General features: G+C 45.4%; 1 protein-coding gene across 1 annotated transcript in view; it reads right to left on the bottom strand.

Annotated features, from left to right (window-relative positions):
* The window catches only part of TAB3 (TGF-beta activated kinase 1 (MAP3K7) binding protein 3), a 135,936-nt gene extending 109,170 nt beyond the window's left edge, over nt 1-26,766 (bottom strand). The window contains exons 1-2 of the mRNA XM_019486286.2: nt 26,628-26,766; nt 25,320-25,537 (exon numbers count right to left, since the gene is read on the bottom strand). The gene's annotated coding sequence lies outside the window, so the exon portion shown is untranslated. The remainder of the gene's footprint in view (nt 1-25,319; nt 25,538-26,627) is intronic.
* Between the last annotated feature and the right edge of the window lie 797 nt (nt 26,767-27,563).

Here is a 27,563-nt window from a genome sequence, read left to right as displayed (position 1 = left end):
TTGGTACAATTTAATTTTCTATTCCAAACTATTATAGTGCCAACAAATCTCTTAGATGAATGGAGAAACTCAGGTGAGTAGAAACCTAGAATAAAAAAAAATCCATAATGAAAAGATCTCTTTAAAAGAGGGGTGGGGACTGATGTTTCCAAACATTACATATTACTGTCAAGCCAGTCAACTTAGAAAACTGGTGTATTGGATAACAATTCACAATAAGTGAAGTTTTGGTAAAGATAGATCAAACACACTGTCCAACAACCAAAGTACTAGGGCTAAGGAAATTTTCCAGGCCAAATTCAATATATAATTACCCCTTTATGAGAACAATGAAAATCCAGGATAACAAATAAGAAAGTAAGCCCATACCCATCACCTGTGGCACAGATATATAATAATATTTACTTTAATCCTAATAATTTATTAAGGATCTTAGGAATCTGGCAAGGTATTAGGATCCCATATTTTGGGCAAATATTAAAAGAAAATATACTTGGGACTTTTGAAGAAATACAGCATACCACAGGAGGTATTAAAATCCCAATTTTACAATACCTGCACTTGAGACACTTTTCAACACATCCGCCAAAAAAGGTAAACCTGAATGAAATTAGTATGACAGAATGAAAGAAGACATTGGTCACACCTATGAAACACAGCCCTATTGGCAATTCTAAACAGCTATATAGAAAAGAAAAAAAAAACACTGTAATGACAAAGTGGGCATCAGAAAACAGTCTCCCATTCTTTGGCACTATCTGGAACAATGGTTCTAACATGTCCATCTTCACAGTAATAAAAGCAATTAAATCCTATATCCATAGCATCTCATTGTAGCAGGACAGGCCCCAAGGGCAATGAGGATGCCCCCTAGTGACCACATTAATCCTGCCCTGCTCACCCACTCTGCTGCCTTTCCTGCCACACCTTGATGGTAAAACAAAGTGGGGAGGCTGCCCCCAGAGGCCAATGAGCTCCAGGTGCTCTTCCTCGTTCTATTTATTCTGAGGCTCAACTGACCTGCTTGATTCAGGGTTGTGACCCCTGCCAACTTCAGTGTCTCCTTAGGAGGCTCTGATCCCTCTAGACACTGGCTCTTCATACTGGGATCAGACCCTTCTGGCCCCAACTGCCCTAAGGGCTAAAATTGTGACTTCCAGCCACCCCTACAGCCATACCCATACCTCACAGGTATTCCTCTGTTCTATTGAGCACTGCACCCTCCAGCCCTGCTCTCTCATGGTCTGAGCTGTCTGTCCCTATGCTGTCGTGCACCAGATCCCTGATCCTGGCTGAACCACTCTATTGTTCTCTCCCCTTAACTGGGCCCCTGTTCCTGAGTTTCTCACTCTACAGGCTCATCCAGATGAGTGCGCACATGCCTCTTTCAGTGCCTCAAACCCCTTTGAGACACTACAAGACACACGTGTGGGAACAAAAAAAAGTTCCCTGTGCTGCAAATTTGCAGAATGGGGGCAAAATTAGACCCCTGGATATAAGGTAAAAAACAAAAACAAGACAAACCACCTAAAAACTGCCGCAAAACAGCAGGGCAAGTCGCAGTCCCAGACTGTGCCCTGAGGCAACTGGATGCTCGGGTCCTCCACAGAGATGCTCTGGTAACCAGCGAGAGTGTCTCCATGGCTGGCCCTTGCCTCATGCTGAAGCACACTGCCTGCCCATGCAGAGCAAGCAGAGTGCTAGCTGCAGGGACCTGGACCAGGGCTCCATGCGTGGTAAGTGGTGGGGAGGGGGTTGGAAGAGGGGGCAGGAGACCATGAGGGGTCTGCTGCCCAGCCCCAGTCCCTGCACCTGCAGCCCCCCGATCACTGCCCCACCCATCCCCACCCCCCGCTCACTCCCCCAGCCCTCCCAATCAATCCCCCACTTGGTCCCAGCCCCCCCCCCCCCCGATCCCTGCCCTGTCCATCCCCAGCATCCCAGCACTCAAAAACCCCAAAACCAAACAACCAAAAACAAAACCAGCACTCACTGGCTGTAGCAGCAGCAGCTGTTGGGGCTGCTGGGGCCTCATGGCAGAGCCCCTGCCATGCGCAGCTGCTGCTATCAGGTCATATGGGTGCTGCATGGCTCAGCAGCATGCCAAGCTGCACCACAAGCTGTCTGGGAGCTCAGGGTAGCTCCAGCTTTCACCCAGAGCCCAGCGCTGCTCAGCCCCAGCAGCCCTGTACTCTGAAACAGTGCATGCTCCTCTCTAGGTAATCTATTCCTCAGTGAGAATGTTCTTCCTATTGTCTAATCTAAATTTCTCATTGCAGTTCAAGATAGTTATTTCTTGGCTCATGCCCTGCAGCCAAAGACAAGAGTTTGTCATCATCCCTTTTATAACCATTTTTCAGGACTATTACCAAATCCCCCTCCAGTCTTCATCTCTCCAAACTAAGTAATCCCAGGTTCCCCATTTTTTCTCCGAGTCACATTTTCAAGACCTCCAATCATTTTGCTCTCTGTTGGATTCTTCCTAGTTTACCCACCTCTTCCTTGAAGTGCAGTGCCCTAAACTTGATACAATACTCCAGGTAAGGCTTCATCAGTGCTAAATAGAGTGGAAGAAATCATTTGCCTGACAAGCAGTGCATCTGTTAATACAAACTTTTTTATTATAATACAACCTACAGGCATTTTTTGCAACAATGGCACACTGTTGACTTGCAGTGAATTTATAGGTCACTATAATGCCCAGGTTGTTTTGTGCAGTGCTGCAGCCTAGTCAGTTGCTACCCAAACTAAACGCATGCATTTGATTACTGCAAAGTACAGAACTTTACACTTGTCTATATTAAATTTCATTCAATTTATTATGGACCATATATCCAGTTTATCAAGGTCATTCTGAATCCTAATCCTAACCTCTGAAGCAACTAGAACTTGCCCATCTTGGTGTCATCTATGAAATGTAATTGTTTACTCAATCCTATCCTCTATTTAATTTTAGTTAAAAGAAGGGCTCTCGCTCTCGCTCTCGCTCTCTGAATTTACTCTGAATTATAAATCACTTAACATTTATTTACTTGAAGAAACCTTGGAGAAAACCTCTCTTTTTCCCTGGGAAAAAAATATACATATATACACAAAGATGTAGTTTTTCCAAGAGGAAAGTGAATAACTAACACCTCAAATAAGGTACTGCTCTTTTTCCAAAACCTGAGTTAGCAGGCATTGCAAAGAAAGGGTGCACAGATATTTATCTCTGTGTGTGTTGAGGGGGGGCATGGAATAGTTCTGAAAAGCTACAAACTCCTGAACAATAGCTCTACAGCAGCTGGTTTGCACCATGGGCTGTAGAATGGGAATTGGTAGCATTACTGTGTACCTTCCATCTCTCCCTGTAATCTCTCTGCTAAAATATATTGTGTCACAGTACTAGGGTCAGTGCATGCACCTCTGGGTCCTCTGCAGACCACTCTCTTGGAACCTGTTCTGTCAAACCAGTTTTCACCCAATACCTGCCCCTTCTTCCAAGCAGAGCCAAGGACCACAGAAAAGAAGTGACCATGGCAAGAAACAAGGTGATCTTTCCCCTATACTCTCCCATGCAAGAAGCACAAGATCTGTGTACAGATATGAAGCCACCTCATATTTTAGCTGGCCTTCCTGCTCCTGAACTGCAGCCACACTAATCAATAATCCTAATACTTTTTGTAAGAATTTTAATTAAATCCAGCTAAATGCAGTTCTACCAAGACAGAGGGACAAGTATTAACTTGTGATAAACAACTGCACACAGGTATTAGCTAGAAGTACTGAAGCAACTAAGGCTTTAGCCTCTAAGTTTCAATATCCTGAAGAGCTGCTGCCTACCAGCAAGATAAAAACTCTGGGTTTTTTTCTCTCCAGGAAAACAACGTACTATCTTCTCCTTGCTGTATTTGAAGGCAAGAATGTTTTGATCTCCTATATTGCTTGCTATGCTGATAGGTAGGTATTAATACATAGGAATGTGAAGCCAGAGGCCCAGAATTCTGCCACCATGTGGTTAAAGTTGGAGTGTTTAAACAATTCTTTTAAAAGGAAAGAACAAAGTCAGCCGCAAGGTGACTGTAATGGTAATTTTCCTTAAAGCAGGTCCATGAAAGATTTTAAAAAAGGCCTCGAGGAGAAGAATTTATTCCATATTTTATAGCTGAAGAGGTTTGTGAATGATGGACATTGTTACAAAACAAGCAAACAACCTTTTATAGGCTATAAACAGTAGCCTAGTGTGATCAGTGTCAGTCTTATATTATCTGGGGCCCGGTCTACAAATATTATTTCGTACCACTAACTATTTTAGTCATAGACATGATCTATACTTGTATAAAGGTGGAGTTGTACTAGTATAACTTATTCTGACAAGAAAAGTTAGAGCTAAAGCAATATAATTGAAGTGATGCAGAACTTTACATCACAAAGCAATAAAAAAAGCCCCAAACAAACCCTGCACTTTGACTTACAGCAAGTGGAATGAAGAACACGAGTTTTGTGGTATTTAATTTGAATCACTGAGGAATTGCATTGTGGAAAATGAAGATTCTATGGTACAAGTAGATAGATTTTTAGCTGTGTGATAGATGTACAGACAAAGCACAAAAACAGCCTCTCAAGCTTTCATACAAAAGAGGACAAAAACATTTCTAGGAAGAACGTTTGGTCATGAGATAATAGATGAATATCTTCTACCTTATTGTAGGGTCTATACTCCATTTCCTATTCCAGCAAATACATCCACTGACTTCAGAGCTATACAAAAAACAATCATTGGGAGATTTAGCACCTGAGAGCCATAGGCAAGAAAAATGTGATTTGTGATTCATTCTCAGGATAAAAGTGTTCTGGGTCTGCTGTCCTTGCACAATTTTTTTTCTCCTTTGTCTATTTTATGTAGAACCTGAGACAGGATGGCAAGGGCTGGCTTCTATTATTATAGTAAGGTGATGACTTAAGGTAGTGCTAGGCACTGTAGCAGCATATTAAAAATCAACAAAATTGATATATTATTATTAACAAGATACTGTGGGCAGGTTTACATGCACTTTAATGCACAGTAGACCAAGAGTGACATGTACGGGTCGCCCGTGGCGGTGCACCCCTGCAAAAAGGCGCCGCCAACATGGCCAGCGGTGCCTGCAGGTGGTCGCCACTTGCTATCCCGCTGGCGTCTACAGGCAGCCCACGATCACCCCTGGCCACCGCCTGCAGGTGTTCAGCGCTCACCACTCTCCCCCTTCTCCCCCAGACAGTGCAGGCGGCATCTGTGGGAGCTCCCTGCTCACTGCCGCTGGGCTCCCGCCAGCATAGCCATGCCCCCCCAGGCACCGGGGGCACGTGCCGTTCATGCAGCAGACTATTTATAAGATTCCTCATGCCCATTGCTGGACCAGGGAAGGTGCAGGGCTTCCCTATCCCTGGGTCGGGCACAGACAGCAGGGGCAGCAAGTTCTTCCTTCTTGCATCCAGAAGCACTGCCTGCCAGAAAGCATGGGAGAAGAGGGGAGTACCTACACTGGAGGGGAGAGGAGTGCCGAATGGTGGGGGGAGGAGGGGGCGGGGGGAGTCTACCTGTTTTGGGGACTCTAAAAAGTCCACAGCAGCAGCTGCTGCCATGGCTTACCCTACCTGTGAGGTGAAGGAAAGGAGCACTGGTAGCAACTCCCACATGCCCCTTTTCAAATGTCTGGATCCACCCATGCTCATCTTCTACTGTTTGTGTTTACCAAAAGCATATCTGACCCTTTTACAGCCTGTTTATTCTGCACCAGCAGCACGTGTTAGAAAGGACACTGCAAAGCATGCCCTGCCCAGAGCCAGAAGTTCATCTGCTAAGGCTGCTCTACGTTCATACTGCAAGGTGCTCGGGGCCCTCATTTCCCATTGGCTATGCAGTAAATAAAGGTTTCGAGGTTGGGTCATTCTAAGAGTGTTGAGAAGACAAGGAAAATTCTTTTACATACAATTAACTTGGCAGCATCTCTAAATAGCTAATATATTTTAACTACTACCACCACACACATGCACACGTGTTCTCAGCTGAACCTCACTGCTATAAAGCCCAATTCTTACTTCCACAGATGTTTCTTTACATGACCTGAACGCTGTAAAATACTTGAACATAGATGTAAGTCATAATTAAGCTTATGTCTACATCAGTGGGAGACAAACATGCTACAAATTGAAGTCCAAAGTACAAGATGAGTGATACTCAAGTAACCGGCCACCACTATCACCCAGTGCCATAAAATCCCATTACCATTTGGATGCACAATACAATTCAGTGGCACCCTGCAGCTCCTACAGTACGAAACCTTAAAGCCAGCACCAGCCCCTGACTTTCACTGTAATTCCAAATGCCGGAGCTCCCTTTAACTTGGCATCCAGAACTTGCATGCTAAACACACCAGCTGCCTGTGCTACTTGAGACATTCATGCTCTACATCAAGACCACTGCGGTGCAAAGGGCTCTCAGCAGGAGAACTGGTGGCAGAATTTCATGTGGGCTGTAAGTAGGTAGGCTTCCCTGCATCATATCCCCATTAGTTTTTGCGGGGGCCCAAATTCACCATCAATGCAAATTTCAATAGACCATGTTCCCAAGACAACCTCAGTCCTTCATATTACTGCCTTGGTGTCCCTAGAACAGGTTCTGGGAAACTTGATGTGTCCCAGCAAAACATTCAAGGACACATTATATCTACCAAACATTTGTTCAAGACCTACTGCTACACTGAGCAGAAATTTCTGTACTTACCAGGAACAAACAGCTCACAGGAATGAGAGTTTACTACTCTCAGTCACTACTCACAACAATCTGAACAGGAAAATACTACTGAAGCAGTCCACTCACTCCAAGTGAATTTTAAACATTTCAGTGTTTAATATTAAATTTATTCAAAAGTTCTTGGGGTGGAGGGGAACCAACCTCCCCCCCCCACCCAACTCCCTTCTTAGAAATACATTTGAGGTTGCTGAGCCTGAGACTGGCACCAGCACCACCACCACTCTTGTTGAAGGTCTCTTTCATAAGAATATTTTGCAACTCTGAAAATGTCAACCAGAACTGCCCACAGCTTCTATGGGGACCAAAACCCTAATGTGGCACAGAACGTAAGATATTTATATTCCCATCACCCTGGGGCTAGATTTGGACCTAGGCACCTCAAAGGTGGTGAGATCATGAATTGAAGTCATGGACTTCTGCTTTACTATGCCCACTCCTGGCAGTGGCTTTTCAGCCATATTCTTCCCTTTCTGTTCTCAGCATCTTAGTGGTTCTCATTTACATATCAGGGCTAGGGACAGAAGTTACCCATAAACCAGTTTAAGTAATCAGAAAGTGGTCTAAACCCGTAACAGAACGTAAATTCAGTGCACATAAACCAGTTTTGAAATGGCTGAAACTGGTTTAAGATAAATCTGGTTGAACGTAGTATCAGATTTAACTGATTTGGGTCAAACTGCTTTATGAAACTTCTGTCCCAGACCCCTTCCTGGTGCAAGCTAAATCACAGCCCCCCAGAATCCCAGCATGCTTTCCAGCCCTGGGCTGGGCTATGCTGTCTGCTCCAGCAGAGAACGGTTGTGGGGAGGGAAGGGGAGGTGGAAGACAGGCAGGGATTGTGCCCCCCCCCCCGGAAAACCCTGGCTGGGGGCTGGGGCTTGGGAGGAAGGGGGGGGGGCTAAACACCCCTTCCCCAACTCAAAAATCACTGCTGGCTGCAGCTGTGGGCTACAAATCCAATAGGCATCTGGAAGCAGCCCCTGCCTGGAATCAGGAAGAGTCTTGCTGTTGTGAGTCTGAACTGCAAGTCCGAGAGACCTCAGGGGTACCAGGAAGAGGAAGTGAACACAGTCCATGCTAGCTATGTGCCAGAGAGCCATGCTCTAGCGCCCCCGGCTTCTGGCCTGAGCCACTGCAGGCACGTGGCTGCATTTCTTAAATCAAAAGTAAATGCGTGTCCAGTTGTTTCTCAGTTTAATTTCTGCATCTTAGACTAACTTGCCTAGACTGAATCAATTCAGCCTCAGGCTTTTTGAGTACTGTGTTCAGTTTTGGGGCTCCCACTAGAGAGGATGTGGACAAATTAGAAAAAGTCCAGCAGAGGACAACAAAATTGGTGTGGGGGCGGGGGGACATGGCTACTGAGGACAGGCTGAGGGAATTGGGCTTATTTAGTCTAGAGAAGACAGAGTGAATTTAATAGCAGCCTTCAACTACCTGAAGGGAGATTCAAAAGAGGATGGAGCTAAACTGTTCTCAGTGGTGGCAAATGACAGAACAAGGAACAATGGTCTCAAGTTGCAGCAAGGGAAGTTTAGGTTAGCTATTAGGAAGGATTTTCTCACTAGGAGGGCAGTACTGGAACAGGTTACCCAGAGAGGTGGTGGACTCTCCATCCTTGGAGGTTTTTAAGACCTGGCTAGACAAAGCTTTGGCTGGGATGGTCTAGTTGGGGGTGGTCCTGCTTTGAAGGTTCCAACCCTTCTTTTCTATGATTCAATGACTGTCTGTGCTTAGCCCTAGTGAATGGTGGAAGATAAACTATTTATTCCCATTTAGGGCCTGATCTTGTACAAAAGAAAGTGCACAGTGTGGTCTGTGGCCCTTACAAGCATAATGAGTAAGACCAGAGGTGCTGACACACCACTGGGTTAGTCCAATTTACATAGATATAATGCCATTGAAATAAGGGATTCACACAAGCATGAAAATGAAATAGTGCCTTGTCACTTGATCCTGCATACATGTGAGTGCTTCTGAGTTACTGTCAAGTTACTTCTGTTTAGTAGCAACAATCAAGGCTAAGACCCACCACACAACCAAGAAACTCATTAGCACGATAGTTGTGTTTAAGCTTGTATCCCCTAATATATTGCTATTTTCAACCCATGTTCAGCCATTTTTAAACCTCTGTATTTGTGATAAAGAGAAATGGTGTGCAGGGACCTCAATACCGTCTTCCAATCAATACTTGATCCCAAACAGATCATACATGCATAAAAGCAAAACAGTGAAAAACAAGGCAGGAAGTAGAGAGATGCCTGATCATGTGTCAATGAAAACGAGAAGAACAAGAATTAGACCATGTTTAAGAATCTTTAATCTTCACTAGTGGCAAAATGGTTCAGACCTTTTAATCTGGAACAGACAGTGGGTGCATCTACATATGCATTAATGCACCTTTCTTAACATGCATTAAAAATTTAGAGCCGCTCTAATTAAAGTGCTGCCACATCTCATGCATTAGCATCCCTGCACTTAAAAATGGCATTGGGGGTACTTGAACTAAAGCTCATCCTATGAGCTTCAGTTCAAGTGCCCCTGCCAACATTTTTAAGCTTGGGGACACTGGTACACAAGACTCAGGAGGTTGCTGAAGCATGGCAATTGCCACACTCAAGCAGGCTTGATTAATCAAATCTGCTCCAATGTACTAGAATTTCAGCACATCAGAACAGCCTCTATGCTCATATGTAGGCATCCTCCAGTATGGGGTATTAAGTTAATGCTCATTAGGCAGCACTAATACGCAGTAATACATTTGCATGCTTTTCTGGTGATGCTTAATGTGCAGATTATTTTACTGAGCATTTGTATAATATCTGGGGGGGGATATGTAATTTAGGGTTGATTAAACCCCTATGTCATGTACACACCCCACTGATTTACCCATCTCTCCAGCAGGGAGGGGAGGGCGAGCTGCCAGCAGGCAGAGTGGTCCCTGGGCTGCAGGGGAGGTGGAGGGAGCTGGTGTTTTCCTCCATGGCAGCAGCAGTCTCGCCCCCCCAGGCGGCACCTGCCCGCAGGCACCTAGCTCAGGTGGTCCCAGGAGGCACTGCAGCCACAGAGGGAAGCACCCGGCTCCTATGCAGCTCAGGCAGGCAGGCAGGCTCCAAGGGGAGGTGGGGGGAAAAAGATCAGGCTTGTCGCATTTCTTGGGTGGAGCTTGCTTTCCTGGGCTGCTGCCAGGCTGCCTGCAGAGCTGTGGAGCTGCACAAAGCCAGTGCCTCGCTCCGCATCTATAAGGGGAGAAAACTTAAACTCCTTGAAGGACTTTTAGTTTGCTGTGCCCCAAGTCATTTAATGCTGCCGAATTTCCTACAGCAACTGGAATTAATGCACAAGACGCACCCAACGCATGCAAATACTGACACCATTAAAGAGGTGCAAAAGCATTTCGCCCATTTTAAGTGTCGTGCACACATGCCTCTTGTTTCATCTACACATGGCCATGGATTTTTATGTGATGCTTTAATGCACAGTAAAATAGTGTACTGAGCATTGAAGTGCTCGTGTAGATGTGCCCACTGACATCAATGAAAGACCCAACAGGCACTGAGAATTGACCCCTTATTAACCAAATTCTCCTGTGTTATAGTGGTGTAAGTCTGCAGTAACTAATGCTTTCAACTGAGTTGTTCTGTACCTGCCACTTGTCACAACCCAAAGTTGTGATTTTTTGTTTGTGTGCGCGCTTCGGCACCACTAAATTATTTCCCACCAATTTGTTGCTTTCTTTGCAGTGTGCATCCCTTTCTTGCATCGTAGTGATACACGCTGTAAAGGAGTTCCCGCCATTTGTATTAGGATTTACGCCACGTTATTGGCCCATTCCTAATATAGGCACACGTGGCGGCTAGCGATTGGCTTGCTAGCCGTACATAAGGCTTGGGTAGTTTCCACCCAAGTCGGAGGAGGGAGGACGAGAGAGATTCTGTGTGAAGATCTCCAAGCACTACAGATCCTCGCGGACCCGGTGCGCCTCCCCTAAGTAGGCAATAGAGGCAATAGAACCGAGCCTACGGAGCTTTCGCTTCTCGCCTCTCCCCATCACCAAGCGCAATCCTAGACGTATCCCTTTCCTGTAACTTCGGACCCCCGGAGCCTAGCAAACTCCGGGGAAAACATATCGGACCCGCGGAGCCTAAGTAACTCCGAGGAAACTTTTCGAACCCAACTTAACCGGACCCACGGAGCCTGAACAACTCCGTGGGAGCAATCGATTTGTCAGAGTCCTCCAACGAGGGTTCAAGCGGGAGCTGTGCCTGGAAACTTATCCAGCCTACACCGATACCATCTTTGGGTGTAAGTAAACAATCTTTTCAATCAACCATTACGCCTCCGTGACTAATTCTAACTTGCGTGCGCTAAACCGCCCCGCGGTTCTCTCCCGCCCCGCGTGCCCGGGCTGCTGGCCACAGCCCGTGTGCACCGAAGACGGGTCCGGTTCGACCCCGGCTCACCCCCGGCTAGCCCATGACGGCCAGAATGGGATCAGAATCACCGCCGCCCATGGCGACGAGGGCGGGATCGGGGCCCGGCCCGCACATGACGACGAGGGCAGGATCAGGGCCCGGCCCGCACACCACTGACCTAGAGCAGAAATTGGCCCACCACCTTCACTGAACTTATGAGGAACACCTTTTTTATACTGATCTAGCTGTTTCAACTTCACAGAGCCTATAGTGTTGGAGTCAAAGTAATTAAAAAAGATGCATTTAGCTAATGTTGCTTACAATTTTGTGCACAATCTCTCTTGCATTTCTGCAAATCTCATTTTCTGTTTCTCTTCCCTTTCCTTGGGCTTCCTTATACAAGCGCCCTTTTGGGGCATGCCTATACTACCTCTAAATACATTAATGCTGGAACCCTTCCTTCCCTCCCCCCACCCCCAAAAAACCCCCCAACAAAAACCAAAAAACCAAAAACAAAATGTAGAAAGGTGGTACTCAACCTTGTTTTAGACCCAAGGCCCTTCTCCATAACTTTTGTAAATTGGACAGCACTCCATTTCAAATATTAAATTATTTATTACAGTGTTTACCTCCTTGCAGGGGGAGCTGGGCCTTGGGAATGGAGGAACAGTCAGACAGGGACTGAGCATGGCTTAATCCCCTCACACCTTGCAACACCCTTCAGTGGATCCTGCAGCACCCCTGGCTGCCCAAGCACCCTGGTTGAGACACCAATCTAAATACTACCTGGAACATGTATCACTCTCAATTTCAGAGAAGCTTAGTGATGCATACCTCTTACTGCTGTATGGGTAGTTAGACAGCATTTTTCAGCATTTAGTGCATACATAGAGAGGCAAGTGGGTTTTCACGGCTCTCCTGCACAGGTGGAGACTGTATAGGTATGCACTTTGAGACCTCAGCAGGTTTGCTTTAGCTCACTGCAGCTCAGCACCATTATTTGTGTGGTGTTAATGCAATGCACATTTACCCAGGTTTCAATTCTTTTTCCTTTAGTGGCACAAAAGGGTTCTTTCTATAAAAGTTTTACTCACAAGTAGCAGCACAGGAACCCCTAGAATCACATTTCTTTTTAAAGCCTCTGAATAAAAGCCATTTTAAAACACCTGAATAAAGTTTTAAGTTTCTATACATCTCTTTCTGAGGAGAAAAATGAATATATACCATTCTGCAAGATTCCTGGAGGTATTACAGAGATTTGTTTTTGGAGTAAGATATAGTACTCAATCGCATAATGACAAGAACAACCATGCCTTACTCTTTCCTGGACCTTTTCACTAGAAGATCTGAAAGTGCCTCACAAGAATTCGGTATCATTATTACTATTTTACAGGTAGGCAAACCAAGACACTGAAATGTAACAGTCCAGTGGTAGAACTAGGAAAAGGATTCGGTTTTCCCTAATTCCTCAAGTGATGGAATTAGAAACTGGCTCTAACAAACACATACATATTTCTTATACCACTAGAAGCCTTTTATGCTACAGAGCATCTGCTGCTTTTTCTAAAGTTTTTCACACTGGCTAATTTAAACAGTTCCTTGCCCAAGGCAAAAATCTAAAAATACATGAAAATTGTATACGGATAGGAGTGCCCATTATGGCCTAGTCTGGAGGCATACTGATGTCTATAGGGAGAACAAATACTTCCGTTCTCACCAGATAAAATGCTTCATTTTAGCTTTCCCAATACCCCAAGACTATTATTGGTTATGCAACTGAGTCCCACAACAGCTAAGCTAGTTCACAAGGCAGAAATTTCTCTCTAAAGGTCCACTACATACTCTTTTCTCCAGTTAGCCTAATTATTAAAAATATGTAAAGAAATAAAATCTCACCGTCAGTGAGATTTGTCATCTAAACCTATGAAAGATCAAAAACTTCTCTATTGTTCAGTCTGGCTTTCTTACACTGGACTGCACTAGCATAACTAGGGCAAGGCCCTTGGGGCAGCAACCAGAGGTACCAAGATGGGGCAGGGACAATAAATAAATGAATACGATCACAGCTGCTGCCTCACAGTTGTGCTGGCAGTAAGACAGCAACTGCAAGTCACTACTGCCTCTGTTCATTGCAGCTGCTCCAGGAGTCAGGTTAACTTGTTATGCTTCTGCTGGACCTAAATCGTCTTCAGGACTCTGCCACTGGTTTGCCAGCTAGACTTCAGCAAGCCATTTCAGCTTACTGTGCCACTTAGTTTACTTCCATCAGTTAAAAAAAAAAGAAGAAGCAATTGGGGATGATACTGACTCCATTTATAAATGGATCTACTGACGTAACACAAACATAAGAAATAGGTATTAGTAAATTTTAGCAAGGCACATTTTAGCTTGACTCACCACAACCTTAACCCTCATTTGGTTGCAGCTACATATGCAATTAATGCAATGCAATATACTCTGGAGCTGTTTGAGCCAGAGTCAACTGCTCCTCGGTGCAGCATCTACACATGCACCTGGGGCAGCAGCAATTTGAGCAGTGGCAGAGAAGCCCCAGGCTGACAGGTGGCATGGGAGGAAGGGGGCAGGAAGTAGAGTGGGGTCAGCCCTGGGTTCTTGGTGGCAGAGGCTGGGGCATGAAGGTGCTGAAGTGCAGAGTTGCATGGCTAGGTGGCAGGCAGAACCTGCACTTTAGCACCCTTGTATCCCAGCCAGTCCGTCACCATCTACACATGCATTTCAGTGCAGTTACTTACTCCGCCATAAGGTAGTATTGTCCCAGAGTTAATTAGCTAATTAATTAAGGCTGAGTTAATTAATATACTGCACCCTAATACTGGCACACACATAGACAGTGATGCTTTACTGCAGAGCAAATTAGTTTACTCCGCAGCATGAGTGACTGGTGCCTCCTAAATCGGGGAGGGCACCTGTAGAAGCCACTGATGGTGGCAGCCCTGTCAGGGGGGGCCACCAACCTTACCGACAGTATCAGTGTCGCTGTTGGGGGGGGACCAGCCCCATCAGGGAGGCACATGCACCCCTGTGAGTCCCCTACCAGTCACCTATGCTCCGCAATAAAGCGCATGTGCAGATGCACCCATTATGTCCTAGTTTGCAGCTTTCCTTGACTGGAAAGCTAAATAATTGATCCACAGACTTTGGAGTTCACAGTTAATTACAAGATAGATTATGGACTTTGCTGAGCTAGCTTGTAGGTTTACATACGTGGGGCCTAATTCTTGGTAAGTGAAGCTTACTCTTTAGTTGTATTATAGAAGAAGAATCATGCTTATCTTTGGGGAGAAGTAAAAGGGGTAGATATTTCTGTGCAAATCCCTATTAAAAGAACTATAGTTTATTCTGCTTAGTTTTTACATCTGCCATAGTCTAGAATCCCCCTCACTGCTCAGTGCAACCTCCTGGGGCTGCTATGTTACTTTGAAGAATTTAAAGATCCTTTTTCAATGTTTCTTAGCCTTCAGGCATCAGAAATTGCCTAAACCTTTAGTGTCCCTAGACTGCCTTTTTTAAAAGAAAAACCTATAGTGGCAGTGTTATGATGGTTGTTGTGTTGAAACATTCATAATACATACCATTGGTAGTATGTATTCTTTATGCTTTAAAGTTTTACTCCAAATTTAAGGAAACAGATGTGTGTGTTGATATTCAACTTGTAAATAAAAGGTTTTCCTGCACCTTTGCTAAGTTGTATGCCAAACTCCTGGCCTACTTTTTACTTAATGTAAGTAAAAAGCACCAAAAGTATAAGCACTCTTTAATGCTACAGGTAAAAACATATGGGAAAGACTCAGTCAGTGGTGATCGCTGCAGCCACTCCCAGAAGCAGCCGTAGTCACTCCTAGAAATGGCTGCAGCAATTGGCCATGGTGGAGCCCTCCACCCCTGGCAGCGAGATCAGCCAAAGGGGGACCTCCCCTCCCCAGTTGGCAGGATGGGCCACAGGGAGGACACGTGTCCCCCCTGACTAAGGAGGCACCAGTTGCCCATGGACTCAGTTTTCTCAGGGCACATCTACTCAGATAATTTACAATGCTAGGCAGTAGCATTCTGAAAGGTGCCATGCTGCTCCTTCCTGGAGCCTGCCTGAGGCCCTAGCAATGAATCTGGAGCTTATAATACCTATGGCCTCTCCTCCTCCACCCACCTGTCCCCCAAGAGGCTGCTAGAGCTCTCTCGTGGGTCTCCGTAGCAGAGGCCTCAGACTAGCTGTGGTCATTATCCAATTAGGGACTTGTTGATTACTGCTGAAGTCCTGCAGCTTCCTGGCTCTGCTGTTTAGCTCCCAATACCAGGTGGTAAAGACAGCAGCTTTTCCCACACCAGAGTCAATGGGTTCCCAGCAACTCCTGTAGGTTCCTGCAGCCTGCCTGTGGCTCTTCGCAGGACTCTGTTGCTTGCCCTGGATTAAGCAGACCAGTCTTCTCAAAAGGTGCCCCATCTCTCTCCAGCCCTCTCCTCCTCAGTAATGGGGTAGTGGCCCTGTTACAAGGGGATGAGGGCAGTATCAGACTCCTAGAAGTACAGCCAGGGATACTTCCCCCCCACCCAATATTTAACATACCTCTCCCCTCAACTCTCCCCTCCATCATCTGTCTCTTGTTACGATCCCCCTGTTTGCCCTTCCCGAGGGAATGGAAGTAACATAGGAACAGAGGAGTCCTAAAGGACCAGGCTCAACCAAGCCTTTATTTGAACAATACAACAATGGCTCCGTTGTTAGTAAAGCATTGGGTTACAGCTCACAATAGAATGAGGGGGGCCTCACTTTCTGTTGAGTAGGGTAGGGGAGATGGGACAGGGGGTGCAAAAAGGAGGTACCAGTTGTGGTCTGAGCTCTTTTTTTCCTCAGGTATGGGCTCTCCACAGAATTCCCACACTTGTCAGTGATATGAGCTTAGTGCTTAATATAAGTTACATATTGCAACAGGAACATAATGTTAGACACAACAGCCACAATCTAGCCTATAAAACAAAATTTAATATCATGTAACCAGCAGAATGCTGTTATGCCCAGACTATTCCCAAGGTGGGGAGGGCAGAGGTGACCCATGTGGACTTTTTAACTAATAGGATGCAATTTAAGACAACTGATACAGAGCCCTGCCCTAGACCCCACCCTCCCCACACACACGGTGCCTTTTTCTGGGTCCAGGAGCATTCAGGGTGCAGTCTTTTGGGGGTCCTGTGGATTCCTTCTACACTGTAAAAAGGTTTGAGACCACTGTCTTAAGTAGAAGATCACCTTTGGCATTTAAAAGCAACCCAAGATCTATCATGCACTGCCACGGCCCTGCCACCCTCCTCCCCCCCATGCCTGCCCAGCAGGTAAGTCTGTGGGGAGGGGAGGAGGTGGGGGGCAGATAAAGGCACAGGGAGAAAAATTATTTGGGGGTGCACCTCCCCAGCAGGTAAGTCCCACCCAGCTGGGGCCCCACTCAATTTACTCCTGCTCCTGCCTCTGCGGCACTGTACCTCACTGGGGGGGGCCTCAATCTAGTCCCCACACCTTCCCTCCCCCATAGACTGACCTGCTGGGCTGGGGGGCACAGATGCATGTACATGGTCATTCAGCCCCCCCACCCCAGCCTCAGATCAAGTCCAAGAGGCTCCAAGATCTACTGAGAGAGGCTCCAATATCTACTGGTGGATCGAGATCTGCTGGTTGGTGATGACTGCTGCAAGAGGAGGGTGGGAGCTAGGAAGTCTAGGGGGAGCAAAGATTGGAGATGCAGATTACTGCAGCCTGCTCAGGCAAGAGAATGCAGCACTCTGAAGCACTCCATTCAGGAGGAGCAAAGGGGCATGTGCATAAGTGGTGGAAGGGGGGGCTAATGGGGCCCAGCCCCCACAAACATAGGGCAGCAGATATACCCAGAGGGCAGGCTGGCTGCAGGGGGGAGGGATACATGTGCACTCAGATACCTGGACACTCACAGCCAGGATTGCAGCGGGCCCAGCTGCAGGCAGGTAAGTTTCTTTTAATCAGGCTGGGGTGGGAGGAGGGGGGTGCAGATCAAGGGTGAGGTAGGGGCAGGGTGAATCATCCACCCCTGCCCTGCTCCCTCCTGCACTGTGGCAATTGCCCCACAACCCAGCCCAGGGAGCAGAGGCTGAGCCCAGCTATGGCTCGCTTATGCCCTGTGCAAAGATCGGGAGCCCATGTACCCCCACCCCGCTTTGCTCTCCAGTGTCACGCCAGATCTGGAGGAGCCACTGGGCTCTGATTGCCCCACAACCCAGCCCAGCTGGTGCCTGATTCACCATAAATGGGTCCCTGGCCTAGCAGGGTCATGGAGCAATTAGAGCTCAGCAGCTCCTCTAGGGGCATGGTGCGAGAGACAAGAGGTGGGGGACATGCCTGCCCTCTCCCGGCTCCCCCATGGTGCGCAAAGTGGTAGGAGCCACCCACCTGCACCTCTGGAGGAGCCACCGGGCTGTGCTGGGTTCTTTCCTGGGACAACCTGGGGTGGGCGTCAGGTCCTGGGGCCTCTGTCCTCTCTAGCCCAGTGGTTCAGCCAAGGCTGGCCCCAGTCTGGGCCAGGTGCAGGGCAGTGGTTTGCAGGGGCCACCGGTGCCAGGCAACAACCCCAGGCATGGGGGAAGGGGTGGCCTCATAGGCACAGCAGGCCCCTCAAGCCCATCGGCTCGTAAAGAGCTGGCATGGTGCTGGGGAGCCAAGGGGTGGGGGAGGGCATGTGGGCCCCCAATATTTGCATAGGGCATGAGCAGGCCACAGCTGGGCTCACACTCTATGGCCTGTGTCTGTGCCTTGCTGCCATAGCCGTGCCCCCCCCCCCCCCCCCCAGCCTCTCCTGTTTGCAGGGGGGACACTCACGCAGATGTGTGCGCACACTCAATCCCCATCCCCCAAATTTTGTCCTATCTCCACCTATGGACATGTGTATTCCCTAGCTGAAATGTTTCAAAGTGGGTTTTGAATTTAATTGTTACTTCTGTCTGCACACAAAAGGAGCCATCTCTGTAGGAAGAGAGACACAAGAAAAAACAATATACCTATTCCGCTAAGTTTCCACGCCAGGTGGTATCCTGCTGAAACACATCACAGTGCACCACATCCTACCTCCTGGCCTGAACCAAAAGTTGGAGGGGTGGGTGGGGAAACCACCTCAGTGCAGTGGGCTGACCAGTTCTGCTAAGAAGTAGAGCCAATGAGCTCGAGTGCTATGTTCTGTGAACTGGAACCAAAAAAAAACAACTGTTTTCATGGTACTGCCTCCAGTGTCTGGCTTTGCCTTCCTGCAGCAGTAGCACAAAAATAGATAGGAGAGTAGGGCATGAGCCCTGGGAACTGCCTAATGGCAGGAGTGGGGTGTGTGTGCAAAAAAGGAGCCTTAACTCTTGGGCCCAGCACACTTTTCTTCCTGCACCTTCCCCAAAGTGGCTTCAGCTCCGGTTCTGACTCCAGCAGCTGGGAGCAGAGAGGCACATGATACAGAAGGAGCAACTAGTAAGTCATTGGTGCTGGGGAACACATCACTTCCTTTTTTGCCACTGAAAAAATCAGGGGTTTTTTGGATGTTTGGCCCACACGAGCAGCAAAAAGGAGGTGACATCTTCCCCAGCAGCCCCTATACTGTCACCGCCCATGACACAGTACCAGCCAGTTATGCCTCTGTCCTATCCTGCAGGACAAAGTAGCCACCCTATTTCAGGTTTAGATAGATAGCATGAGCCAAGCAGAGTAGTGTAATTCAGCACAGCACCACTTTACTGGTAAAGTAGGAGGACAAGCATGTCTATAGTCTCAGTAACATTTTTTCTTTAAGCCACATGCTAAAAATCTTGGGGTAAAACACTGACAAAATGTCTATAGCCACTGTCACTTCAGTATCTATGGTACATTTAAGCTATATTACAGAATCATAATAGTGCAATGTGGCAAGGCATTTTGATTCTACAGAGGTGCTCAGCAAGACATCAAAAGAATCACTGTATAAATGCAGGGACAGAGCATAAAAAAGCTTTATTGGCACTTGCTTGAAACAACCTGCATATTGTAACTCAGTTGTTACCAGTCCACTAGCTTGCATACTGTGTGTCCATAAAATCATTATATTACTGTCCCCTTGTCCACTTGACGCACATATTATATATGCATTTTATGTTACAGCTGGGGAACTGGGCATCAGCCCCACAGAAGAGCATGTTAAGGTTTGCAGTTTAAGAAACACTATTTTTATGTTTGTTGCTTTCTCTCTACTTTTCTTAGTGTCTGTAGTGCCAATGTGTCTCTCCCTGCCCAGATTATCTGAGCTGTGAGCCTGGACAATGCTTATCTTGTGGATAAGCTTTGCGACAGCAATAAAGTATTACCGCAAGTAGACTTTACCTCTTTGACCTCTAGTTTCTCAACTACACTGCTATCCATGTAAGATTTATTTTGCTTTTGGTAAAAACAGCAAAATAAAACAGAAAAAAAAAGAGGGTTTTTTCAGACAAAGCCTAGCATAGGTGTCAACAAGACAAACTTGTTCATTTTAACTTCACTTACAAAACATTCTTGTGAGGCTCTGTGTACAGTCAGATAACATGCAGTATGCAAACTTTACCTGCTTTTTGTAAAGCATACTTTACATATCTCCATTTCTGCTTGTAGTTCCTTACTAAAATATTTATCTAAATTAAGAGATGTTTTGTTGTTCATGACCACCAGGGGGCATATTAAAACTTGCATAACAAAAGAGTTTAGTTTAGAAATAAAATAAATTCTCCAATTTCAAGTTCAATCTTTATTATTGTTATAGGTCTGCCTTGATTTTAAACCTATTAATGGTAACTTCTCTAAATAGTGATTCACCAACACTCACTTCTAATAGCCTAAGCTGCTTAAATGAGTGTTTTACATTTATTTTGATAATGATTTTGTTTACAACCAGCGACAGGGTCATGTTAATCACTTTAGTTTAATCAGTTTATTGTACAAATTTTTGTGCAAGATCCAATATTTCAGATACAGTACTTATGGTATAAAATGAAATCTAATTTTGAGGAGTCTTCAAATACCTGAAAGCAGATTACAAAGAGGAGGGTGATTAGCTTTTCTCTGTGGCTACAGAGGACAGCATTACAAGCAATGGTTTCCAGTCTAAATTTCCTCCCTTGCTGTTTGAGATGAAGAGGAACTTTCTGACTATGCAGATGGTTAAGCTCTTGAACAGGCTACCTGGAAAAGCTGTGGAATCTCCATCCTTGGAATCATAGAATCATAGAAGTAGGGTCGGAAGGGACCTTGCAGATCTTCAGGTCTGAACCCCTGCCTGGGCAGGAAGAAAACTGGGCTCAAATGACACCAGCCAGGTAGGCATCAAGCCGCTTCTTAAAGGCCCCCAGGGTAGGAGCCAGCACCACTTCCCTTGGAAGTTGGTTCCAGATCCTAGCCACCCTAACTGTGAAGTACTTCCTACGGATGTCTAATCTAAACCTACTCTCCAACAACTTGTGGCCGTTATTCTTTGTTATCCCGGGGGGTGCTAGGGGAAACAAGGTCTCCCCCAAACCCTTCTGGTCCCCCCTAGTGAGTATATAGACAGTCACAGGTCCCCCATCAGCCTTCTCTTGTGAAGGCTGAACAGGTTCAGGTCCCGTAACCTCTCGTTGTAGGGTCTGCCCTGCAGTCCCTGGATCATAGGGGTGGCCCTCCTCTGGACCCTCTCAATGTTGTCCACATCCCTCTTGAAGTGGGGTGCCCAGAACTAGACACAGTACTCCAGCTGTGGCCTAACCAGTGTCACGTAGAGGGGGAGGATCACCTCCTTGGCCCTACTTGAGATGCACCTGTGGATGCACGATAAGGTCCGGTTAGCCCTGCCGACCATGACCTCGCATTGTCGGCCCATGTTCATCTTGAAGTCAATGATGACTCCAAGATCCCTTTCTGCCTCTGTGCTCTCAAGAAGGGAGTTTCCCATCTTATAAGTGTGCTGCTGGTTACTACTGCCCAAGTGCAGCACCCTGCACTTGTCAGTATTGAAACGCATCCTGTTTTTGTTAGCCCACCCCTGCAACCTATCCAGGTCTTTCTGCAGTCTCTCCCTCCCTGCTAATGTGCCCACCTCTCCCCAGATTTTGGTATCATCAGCAAATCTGAACAAGTTGCTTTTCACCCCGTCGTCCAAATTGCTGATAAAGTAATTGAACAGCGTTGGCCCAAGGACCGAGCCCTGGGGGACTCTGCTGCCCACTTCCCCCCAGGTCGAATATGACCCGTCCACCACCACCCTCTGCGTATGACCCTTCAGCCAATTCGCAGTCCATCTGACTGTGTAGGCATCAATTCCACAGTCGCCTAGTTTTTTAATGAGGATGGGGTGGTCGACAGTGTCAAAGGCCTTGCTGAAGTCCAGAAAGACTACATCCACGGCGACACCTGCATCCAATGCTTTTGTGACCTGATCGTAAAAGGCAATCAGGTTGGTCTGACATGACCTGCCCTTAATGAAACCGTGCTGGTTGCCCTTGAGCATCATCCCCAATGCCGGCCTATCACAGATGTGCTCCTTGATGATCTTCTCAAAGAGTTTCCCCAGGATTGAGGTAAGACTGATGGGCCTATAGTTGCCCGGGTCCTCCCTCCTCCCTTTTTTAAAGATGGGGACCACAATGGCTATCTTCCAATCATCTGGCATCTGGCCCAAGCACCATGAGCGCTCGTAAAGCCGTGCCAAGGGCCCTGCAATAACCCCTGCTAGCTCCCTCAACACCCTGGGGTGGAGAGCATCTGGACCTGCTGATTTGAACACGTCCAGCCCCTCCACCAGCACTCTAACCCAGTCCTCCTCAACCTTAGAGGAGGAAGTTTGAGAGCAAGATGGACATACAGCAGCTATAATTGAGTTTACTTCTCAGATATATTCATCTATTGAAAACCAACTAATGGTACAATATTTCTACATGTTCTTTCAATATCATAAAGTCACAATATATTATATGACAAAGTAACATCTATCCAACACTTATTCTTTGGCTGAAATTCAATTCAGTTGTTACTTGTTACATGGATCATTGAGAAATTACATGAAGAAGGAGGCCCAACTCCTCAAAGCACAAATAACTTCATTCACATTGAGTAGTCCCCCCTGAAGTAGGGAGGTTCTGGCTAGAGAGCATCTTGGGCCTCTGTGCTCAGGGTCAGAGCAGTTGCCATATTTGGGGTCAGAAAGGAATTTTACCCCATGGTCAGGTTGGTACAGACTGTGAGGGTACTCTGTAGCAGGGTGCATGGCCCTCTACCAGGGACCCTTTTAAGGCATATATTGACAACATTTCACAGAAAATGGACTGCCGTGGTTCCCCTGCTTTACCCGTGTCAGGTTGTTAGGGTTGACAGTAGCTTTTATGTAGGAGTTTAGATGAGTTTGAATGGGATGATTTATGTAAGTCTGATCCTGCCTCAGACACAGAGTTGGATTAGATGAGCTCTGGAGGTCCCTTCCAGCCCTACTTCTCTATGACTAAATGATCAGTGGGACTACTTGGTGCATGTCTTTGCTGAACTGGGACTGCTGTTTAGAAAACACATCTTGTCAGAACAGATCCATCCAGTGTGAGACCCCCTTTTGTTCATGATACAATATTCACTGTCACCATCTAAACCAGAGGTTAACATGGCACGAGGACCTAAGACAGGATTCTCCAAATACAGTCCCTCAGAAACGTTGAGCAAGGCCAGAGTTGCCTCAGTGTTAAAGATATGGATTCACAAGCTAACATGCGGGGAAGCAGCTCGCCTCCTAGGACTCTGCACTACATTCTTTAAATTGCCTAAGCATTCTTTTCTTTGCCATTGCTGCGAGGCAGCTTATTGAACATATCAACATGACCTTGATGGCAGAAATATTACTAACAAAGTAGCAACATAGGAGCGCATTCTAATGGAAACATTAGACTGGAATTGCATATATGGTCAGTCATTTTTATAATTAACACCCAGTAAACTTGTCAACAGAGTTCTGACTTTAAAAGATGAGCCAACTGTTAAAAGTAGAGGTAATTAAGCATTCATAAAAAATGCCAAGATATGTGGTATATTCTCCCCATTTACAGCCTTTAGATCAAGACCAGGCATGCTTTCTCTCACTTGAGAACTAGAAGCAGGAATCATAATGGTCCTCTCTGACCTTAAAGTCTAAAAAGAAATCTAGATTTCACATCATTGTTCATGATCTTACAGAGAAACCATTTTCTTCATCATAGTCTCTGCAGCTTCTCTCTCCAGCAGGGCAATACTGCCTCTTGCCCATATCAGCAAAAAATGATGATTGAAGCACAATAGAAGACATATGGGAGAGGCAAATAATGATTACAGCTGTTTAGGAAACAAGATAATGATTAGAGATGCAGTCAGCCATGTTACTCTGAAGTCAGGCAGAAGGCAGGGCAGAGTGGAACCTTATAGATTAACAAATTCAGAGGCAAAGTAATGTCACAAATCTGAGTGGTTTGCATTTTACAGGGATACCAAAAACTTGAAATATTTCATACTGTAATAAAAAAAAAAGTTTCTGTAATGACTTCATGCCCCCCCCCCACAAATGTCACGATAGTTTCCACCATAATATTGACAATTATGACAAATTTTGTTTTTTTAAAGAAAGAGCAGTTTTCAATGAAAAAAAGTTTGGACTCCCCCCACGCTAAAATGATGCTTGGTCTTGTTGATAGAATTTGTATGCAATAGCAACATTTCATTCCTCTCCCCAGCTCATAGTTATTATCAAAACAAGGAACCAAGTTACCCCTTCTGCCTCTAGTGGGGTGAGACGTGATGGTGAAGTTGACGTGAACAATGGAGTGACAGAATGATTTTCCTCTTCACCTTCTCCTACCCAGCAGAAATGAATGGCACTTCTGAAAACCAGGTGGCCTATCTAGATGCTTTAGGCACTCAGCTTTGACATATTAATAAGAGGTGCCAAAACTTATCAGTCATATTATGGCAATCAGCAGGTGAATATTAAGATTGACATGGGTGAATTTCAGCCAGGTGATAACATGTAAATCCCTTATGGTCATATGGGAGAAATACTAATTGTACGTAATGCCATCACATCTGTGCTCCCTATCATTTGCTGTCAGGTGAAACACTGAATGCTACACCCCTCAAAACCAGTAGCATTTTCAAGTAACCTGCCCTTCAAGCTGATTTCTGACAGCATTCCCTTACAAAGGGATCACTTAAACTCAATGCAGAACAAACTAGAGACTGTACAAAAGCTTTTCTTATAACTTGTAGAGAATAAAAGAGAATTCAGGCTTGTTTAGAAGTGAGAAATTTGGTGTACAGTTATTTTCAAATTAAAATGGCTTCTTGCTATACCTCCCCTGTACTAGGTTAATATCAAACTGTGTTCCAACAAAAGGCTAGATGCATTGCTTTTTCTCACCATACTGCTGCTATAGTTTCTGGTGTCTGTTGGACTAACCTGCCTTTTTTTCTAAGGTCATGAGAAACATTTGTTATTTTCAAGCATTATTAACGTGAATATTTTAAAGGGTGGTTGCCAGGGGGGAAAGACGAACACAAATATGGGAGACAGAAAGTAAAAGAGACTAGAAGAAAAACTATTTATGTGTATTTATAAAAGCAAATTATTCAGGACTGCTCTTTTAAGATGCTGCTACCCCAGCTGTACTTACATTGTTGTTTTTTCCTCTAGTCTACATGTTTTGGTACTCACTTATTTTCCATCGCGTACTTCACTTATTGCTTATATCCTTCAAGTTTTACAGTGCTTCTTACTTATCTGTGAAAATGCTGCAAGATCAAATACACTACGCAATCATAACCTTCTGCCATTTCACTTTGGGGGTCAATATGAAAATGAAGCATATTGTTAAATGTAGCACTGAATAAGAATAACCTGGAACATATGCTCAAGCACTTTACTGAGTCAGGATTTTCAAAATTAATGGAGCATTTCAGAAGACTATGAGAGGAAAATATTACTTCTCACACATTTCACTCTGGCAGCACTGGCTTCATGGGGGGGGGAGAGGTCTCTTTGAAGATCTGTTATGGATGGGATTGCAGTTTCTCTCATATACAACTCTCACCACATGTACAATCACAGCTTACTTTCTCTTCTCACCTGCAGATTGTCCTTAGTCCAGAGGTGGTACAGCTGCTCTTCCCTGAAGCACCTTTTTACCCCTATTCCTTTGGAGGGGTTTTCTCCCCTGCTTGCTGACATTTGTTAGTAGTGTTCTCACAGACTTCTGTCATATCCTTGGGGACCCTTCTTGCCTCTTACCTTGAAGATTTTTACCCACAGCTCCAGACAGCAGTTATGGGGCTGTGGTGGCTTTCCTGAAATGGTATGGATTGCTATTAATTTTAGAGTTTTACAATACTGCCTTATCACTATAGCATTCGAGTTCTTCCACGTAGTAGTAACATCATCCACTGCATTGTTCTCAGATCCTTCAGCTCTTTTCCCCCTTATGGATTTTCAAAGGGCTCTAGCCATCTATATAAATACAGGGATAACCCTTCTTATGATAAAAGAAAGTTTAAAAACACAACCCCGAGGGCTTTCAGCTAGCTTAGACCTCTCTGATGTTCCTTAGTCCTCAGTTCCTTTATTGTCAAGGTCATCACTTGCTCCTAAATAAGGGAGACAGTGTAGGGAAACAACTAATTTACCCTGTATTAACAAGCAGAGGACCATACCTTTCTATCACTTCCCACTTCCTGTTTTCTCCAGTTGCATCATCCTTGCATGACTGTTTTTCCTTCTCATATTCCCCTTTCTACTACTTGATTCAAGAAATGTCTCTGAGCACTTCCTAAAGCAACCCACAACTCCTCCAAACAGTACCAACAAGCCGCATAAGCTGCAATCTTTTATAGCAGCTATTTTCTGATTGGCAGGTTGGTCACAGCTGGGGAAGCTAATCAGGCCTTTCATTAACCTTTCTGGCCTGCTGCCGCCTGTGTTGTGCATCCCCATAGTAGGTATATTAAAATCTCTGTTTGTGGACACTTGCTTTATTCCTTATAAATATTTCCTTTCTGTTTGTAGGGGACTAATGATCGGAATGTTATGGATATAGTGGAGTAGCTTTGTCAAAGAACATGGTTCTGCAGCATTTCCTAAAAGTGATCAGACTCTGGGTTAACCTACTCTCCAGCTCAAGTTCAAGCTCATGTTACTTAGTTAAGAAGACTGTGTCTCCAGCTCCTACATTTCATCCTAGATCTCCTGGTGTTACTTGCAACTATGCTACATCCAATATCCATTCAGATGTACTCTCTCCTGTTTCCGAGTCGCAGCAATGTCATAGTACAGACAAGAACCTCCTATAATGTCTGCTACATAGCCCCTACTTCTCCTGGTACCCTTACATGGTAACTGTTGCATAGACTACTTCAGTCTTGATTAACCTGTGACACTTACAGCAGCAGTGGATCTTAAATGCAGCATGTTGAAGGTTGGTCAGATGATTTATGCAGGTGTAGATATATAGCCACAGGAGCAGAATCAATTCATAGAAGTAGGGTCAGAAGGGACCTTGTAGATCATCGAGTCCGACCCCCTGACCTGAGCAGGAGAGAAGACCGGGCTTAAATGACCCCAGCCAGGTAGATGTCAAGCCTCCTCTTAAAGACTCCTAGGGTAGAAGCCATCACCACTTCCCTTGGAAGTTGGTTCCAGATCCTAGCTGCCCTGACAATGCATCTGGAATACAAGTATCCTTGTTATTTTCAGTGAATATAGAGGCAGCATTTTCAGAATTATTTTAAACATGGCCAATACTGATCTGTAGAAATGCTATTTAATTCCTAAAAAGTATGGTTGGGTTGGCCATATGAAGTACTTACAGCTTAATGCAGCATAAGCGCATTGCCTTAGGAATTACCAAGCAAGGAGGTAGGGAAAAGCTGGTAGAGGTGAGAAAGCGGGGAAAGGTCATACCATAAATTTATCTTCAAAGAATATTTTATTCAATAATTGGGTAAACTCGTGGCAGACCTTCCAAAGGTGAAAGCAATCTCTTCATCATGAAGTATTCAAGCAGCTGATGACTTCCTGAAGGATGCCATTACTTTCTACTTGAAGTGGGGGCATTCTTCTGCACTAGTAAAAGAGATGGGGAAGATTATACTGTATTTACTATGTGCTTTTGTTATTGGACTAAAAACAAACAAACACAAAACATGTTGTGATCTGCTGTCATTAAAACTAAAGGGTGTTTTCCTGCTTGTTATTCTTTCTACTAACATTGATGTGGTTACCCACACCTGAAAGAATTTAACAAGAAAAAAAAAAAAGAAAGCTTACCTATTGTACCTGTGTCAGAAATAAGGTAAGTATTGTTCTTAGAATGAATTC

The sequence above is a fragment of the Alligator mississippiensis genome, chromosome 1 (genome assembly GCF_030867095.1).
Source record: "Alligator mississippiensis isolate rAllMis1 chromosome 1, rAllMis1, whole genome shotgun sequence".
In the NCBI taxonomy this organism is placed as follows: domain Eukaryota; kingdom Metazoa; phylum Chordata; order Crocodylia; family Alligatoridae; genus Alligator; species Alligator mississippiensis.
This window is presented reverse-complemented; position numbering and strand designations above follow the sequence as displayed.